The following is a 6000-nucleotide window of genomic DNA, read 5'->3' on the forward strand; positions in this document are numbered from 1 at the left end:
GCAAACCCTCAGGTGCTTACCAGAATCCTTATGCTTAATCTTTAGTGTCCTTGCTTAAAGGACACTGCAGACACATGTGTCCCCCAAGATTACTTACCCTACTGATTGTATCTAAAAGATAAACTTTCTCTCAAACTGCTGTTACAATAAAAGCCTAATGAGGCAGGTGATGGAGGCTGTCTTGTTCCTTTAGCCAGGACGTCCCTTAGCCTTCTCTTTCACAGCAAACGTTGTGTCAGAGTAATTCATCCATCGCTCAGGGTCTGCTGGTCAGCCCCGGCAGGTCTTGGGAAGAGGTTTAAAAGCTGAACACTAGCCGTGTGTGTTGGTTGTTTGGGGGCAGCATGTGACGGGGTACTGAGTCTGAGGCCCTACCTAGACCCAACCTCTCCTGCCAATCCGTGCTGGACCTGTGAGCACCTCTGCTCTTTTATGCAACTGAAACTTAGGGCATGCTTGTTACCACTGCAAAACCGAGCCTGTCCTGACTGAAATGTAACCCCATTGGCCTCATTTTTAAAAAGAAAAAGCTAAAAGAGCCTTGGTGAATGCCTGAATGTTCCTGAGCAATTAAAACCAGTCTGTTTGGTCACTGTGAATCAGTGTGTGTCCTTTCTGGCACCAAAGAGGCTACTCCCCAGAGAGGGAGGTCTTTGTCCTTTGACCCCATCAGAGCTTGTGCTCAAAGAGACCAGAATGGGAGGTCACGTCCAATATTCCAGTTTAAGGAGGAAGAAGATGAAACAGAAAACCCGATGTCGTGCACAGGAAACACAGCCTCAGTAATCCTTCGGAAACAAGCATCTGGAAACGGCAAGGAGAAGTCTGAGCTGTTCACGTGACTTCCCAACCAGCACTGCAGGGTGGAGGCTCTATAGACAGAAGCAAGTAAATGGTCAAGGATCAGACATAAACTTCATCCGCAGCAGGCAGCACCTCCGACCCCGCAGTGTTTGTGAGGGACTTGGGCCTCAGCATGCTTTCCTGTCGTACCTCCCACTGGCGAAGCCACAGCAAAGGCAGGAGGTCAGAGGAGCAGGACTCTGGGCTCGGCCGCCCTGGTCTGTGGGTGGGAGTGACTGAGGGCAGGCTTTCCCTGAGATCAAAGGACCGTTTGGAGGATGTCTGCTGGCCTCTCACACAGAACCCATGTTTCCCAGGAGAAGGTGAGCACGGCCTTCGCTGGAATGTGGTCCTGAGCCTCCACGTGTAGGAGTTCTGAGCAGCTTCCCCATCAGCCCCGGAGTTAAACGGATGAGGACTGCACATCCGTGTCAGGGGCCAGTCATGTGCTCACTAGAAACGCCTCCTTTCTTGTCCTTCCCTTCAGAGCAGCCAGTCTTGCAAAGCTTTAAATCCATGGCTTTAAATCCATGATGGCTCTGCTTTTCTGGGGTCATGGTTCCATTTGAGACGCTGATGGAAGATACGAACTCTTTCCCACCAAAAAGGCATATGTATGTGCATAGATTCAAAAAATGCTCATGGCAGGGATGCCCGAAATTCCTTCTACCTGGGGGAATTGCGTGCCTCAACTCTGTTTTACATACATAAGGAAGGTGCGTACCTGCTTCTGCACACATACTGTGTATACATACATATTCTTTGTGACTCAACCATGTCAGCAGAACAGCAGGTGGAGTGTGCCTGATAACATGCAGGCAGGGAACTGCCATTTCTGGAGCATTCCCATGACCGGGGGGCTATGGAGAACCCATGAATTGGTTCCTTGCCAATTTTTATCTAAATGGGACCTTGGGCTGGGCAATGCTCCCTCAGGACATAAAATAATGTTGTATGATTGCTTTACTCTCCCACGCTGATAACTCAGGTTTGATTTTCCAGAGCAAAGCTGCTCATGTCTCCCTCTATGTGGATGGCCCCCGCTGAGGCTGGAGCAACATAGAATTCCAAGACTGACAGGCACTGCACAGTGATGTGGCCATGCAGAACAGCTGGAGGCTCTGCCCACTCCCTCTGAGACTGATCAATATATCCTGACACCTTTGACCCAGGCCCACCCCTCCGACAGGGCTGGATATGTCTTGCTTCATCCTAGAAAGTGTTCTCCTGCCCTAACTGGTTTGGCTCAGCGGATAGAGCATCAGCCTGCGGACTCAAGGGTCCCAGGTTTGATCCCGGTCAAGGGCATGTACCTTGGTTGCGGGCACATCCCCTGTGGGGAGTGTGCAGGAGGCAGCTGATCGATGTTTCTCTCATCGATGTTTCTAACGCTCTATCACTCTCCCCTCCTCTCTGTAAAAAATCAATAAAATATATTTAAAAAAAGAAGAAAAAAAAAGAAAGTGTTCTCCTGTGATAAACAACAAGAGAGGGCCCTGGCCATACAGAGAAAACATACCTGTCTAATTCATTATTAGAGTTAATATTGGGATTCACATCTGGTGGGAGAAGTATTCAGGGAAGGTAAGATTCCTGGCATTTTTAAGATCCCACATATGAGAAGAGCAGCCCCACAGGTGAGGTGAGCAGCCCACAGGTGAGGGGAGCACCCACAGGTGAGGGGAGCTCTCTTGCCCTCTCTTGCCAAGTGTAGATGGAGAACCTCCTCTCAAAGGGGGCGGGGCTTCCACAGTCAGTCAGATTATTGATTGCATCTCTCATTCCACAGTCAGTCAGATTATTGATTGCATCTCTCATGCCAGAGCCAAGAATAAATCTAAGAAACATGGAAGGGTTGGGGAGCTTCTTTTTTTCCTACCATTTGAGAAAATGGATCAACATTGCCTCTGAAATACAAAAGAAGCCTCAACTCCCCCATCTTACTAAGTACCTTAAGGTTCTCTTCATCGGCCTCATTGTACAGGAACGCCAGGAAGTATTGCCAGTCCGTCCCCTCCGGGGACTGCCCACCTCTGCCCTGTATCTTCTCATCAAACAGCCCATTTCTCTCGCCACAACAATCTCTTTTCTAGTTCCAATCACTGCCTGTATCCAGGACAGGCCGCTTTTCAAAAGGCGAGGCAATAAAACCTTGACTCGCTTCCCTCGGGTTCAGAAAAACATGTCCGGAGTCACGCAAGCCCCAGAGGTCTCGTTAGCTGCCAGAAGTCCTGGCCATTGTCAAGCTGAACTCTGTGTCCATCGCCAGATCAAGTGGCGAGAACAATGCCCCTGCAGCTGCCGACTCAGACACACCCCAGGGCTTGTGTTGTTCAAAAATAGTAAAGGAAAAAGGCTGGGTGCAGTGTAAGTCGTCAAGGGGCAGGGAAGTTCGGGAAGGAGCCGGCATTAGGATTGAGCAGGGGCCTCATACAGTTCGTAAATTACTCAACCATGTTACGTGCTTAAATGAGCTTCAAAAATGATCATCAGTTGATAATTAGCACCTCCAGGCTCCCACTTCCCGCGGAGTCTCTCTTTGCTAACCTCATCCACTCCTTTCTCCTTAGTCTTTAACCTCATCGTCTAACCCAGCAATGAAACCCGTGAATTCTTTGAATTATTTCATTTCTCCAGGAGAGCATAGGGCCATTCAGTAAATGTTTCCTAAGTGCGTCCTGTTTTGTATTCCCCCCAAATTTCAAGAAAACTAAATGAAAAGAAAATTAAAAACACTTTCGAATAGGAATCTTTGTTTAGGATATTCCATACACAGGCAGGTGGTGATAAGTATGACATCAATTTTGTTAATTACAGATAAATTGGTAAAATATTTTTTATTTACTAGAGTATAAGTTAACACAATCAGTTTTTATCTTATTACTTCAAGAGCTTCTAAAATTAGCTTTCAGAAAGCGAGGCACTGATTTTCAGATTCTAAGACGTGTTCCTGGAAGTTGGGCGGCCTGGTTCTTACTGTCCATGAGAGCACATCCAAACCTATAGGAAAAGTTTTTGTTTATTTGAGCCAAACTTTTGAAGACATGCCCTGAAGCAAGATCTTGATGAATGGAGCAAATGCTCAGAGAAGGGCATTTTTTTTGCAGCTCATTTCATGTTTGGAGTCAAAGGGGAAAAAAGGAAGGTGCATGGAATCCATTGCTGGTAGGGTGCGGAGGCAGGGGAAGCAAAGGGGGAAATCTCTAGGATCAGATGAAAAACAAGATGGAGAGACACAGACTTCCTTCGCTTTGGAGAGTGCAGAGGGGTCACAGTGAGCGTCCCAGCACCTGGAGGTGGGTGGTGTGTGGGAACAAGAGCAGCAGGGCGCTGCCCCGGCGCCTGTCTGCGCCCCAGGGGTCTGGAAAAGAAACGACTGACCTTTAAGGGCTCGTTATCTTAGATGTGGAAGCACCGGGACAGGCTCCCTTCAGGTAAAGCTGAACTTCTCGGAGGAAGCAGCAGGCCGGGGACGTGACCTGCCCAGGGAGGAATCTGTGGTCAGGTCAGCCCATCCTGCGTGGTTACTTGCGGTCACTGAGCTCATCAGGTTTATTCCATGCCTTTCATCGCATTCGTTGCTATTTGTTTAGGCTCCTCTGCATTTATTGTGGGATGTACTAATGGAATGGATTTATTTTTCTGTCTGATTTCCATTTTCCCCATCACATCCGTTTATCATAATTTTTGATGGAATTCCTAGCAGCACAATTTTAAAGACATGTATTGGGGTTTTTTTGAGTGAATTTCTTCCAGCAGCATTATGTGACTTCTGCAAAAAATTCATTGATTGTCGCTAAGAGCTTTAGACATAGCCTATGTGTGAGTAGTTCCAGACATAACGCCACCTACTCATGTTTTAGCACCAAGAGAAGGAGGTGTTGTCTTTCCTCAGAGTAGATTCTTGTCACTTGACCAGTTCAAACGTCCCTTACGTCTTTTCCTCAGAGAGTGGGTGCCCATGTGACAAGGACAACTATATGTGCTAAGTATGAATGCCGGGGGTTCAAAAATGGATCAGCCCTTCTCCCTTGAAAATATGGCCTAAATCCTCAACTGGAAAAGGGACATCTAGCGGGGCCTTGGTGCTCAAGGACCCTCTCTCTGCCAGCATCTGAGGTAACTCTTCCGCGCTGGAGAAGCTGCTTGAACAATTTGCCTGTTTCTCCCCCCCCTCCCCACTCCCTAAGTGAGAACTCTTGCCAAGGGGGTGGGGTTTTCTCAGAATCAGAATGTGGGCTCCGTTCCATTCCCTGTTGTTTACTCTGCCCATTGGATCCTCAAGAGTTCCCAGAAAACCAAGAAGCTAAGACTAAGGGAATTCAGGAAAAAAAAAAGAGCTCTGAGGAGCTGGCCATGAGCAGACACAGCGTCTGTCCCCAGCTTCGGAATGAAACTGTCTGGGGCTGACTCACCAGGATGGTCCCGGGATCACTGACCGCTCTAGTCCATGCGTTTAGTCCCATACAATTGGGCTATTCCCACAGGAAGTGGGTGGAGGTGAGTGTAGTGAGATACAGCCTGAGAGAACGATGTGGATGAGAGGAGGAGAGAGAAGCACTTACTACATCCCTCCTGCTTGGGGCACGGGGCTGGAGAACCTGAAGAAGGTGATGTGTGCATTTCTTCACTTGTAGCATTGAGGCACACAAATTATTTGCATAAAACTAATCTAGTCCCAGATCTAATCTGTCTTTGGAGAGAAACAACTGAGGAGGTCTTTCAATCAGGTGTTTTCCCATAGAAATATCTGATGCAACCCCAAGGAGGTGGGCACAGCTGCCTTACTTACTACAAGGAGTAAACCACACTGAGGACCGTGAGTAAATGACTAAATTTAGGGGTGTCGAGGAAGTAACTTCAAGTGAATAAAAAAATCAAACAAGATTCTTCAGTGCTTGGCTTGTAGAAATATAAAAAGCGATTAATTTTAGGATAGAATTTGGAGAAATTCTAGGGAAAAGTTGGAGGTGGCTCTCTCTAAAACAGTCAACCAAAAATGTAACCAATGAAAATGATTTGTGAACATGGGATTTAGAAGTTGTGGTTTGTTTGTTTTTTTGTTAGCCCTCACCCAAAGATACATTTTTTCCATTGATTTTTAGAGAGAGTGGAAGGGGGGTTAAAGAGAGGAGAGAGAGAGAGAGAGAGAGAGAG

This window comes from Myotis lucifugus, unplaced genomic scaffold (assembly GCF_000147115.1).
Source record: "Myotis lucifugus unplaced genomic scaffold, Myoluc2.0 scaffold_400, whole genome shotgun sequence".
Taxonomy (NCBI): Eukaryota; Metazoa; Chordata; class Mammalia; order Chiroptera; family Vespertilionidae; genus Myotis; species Myotis lucifugus.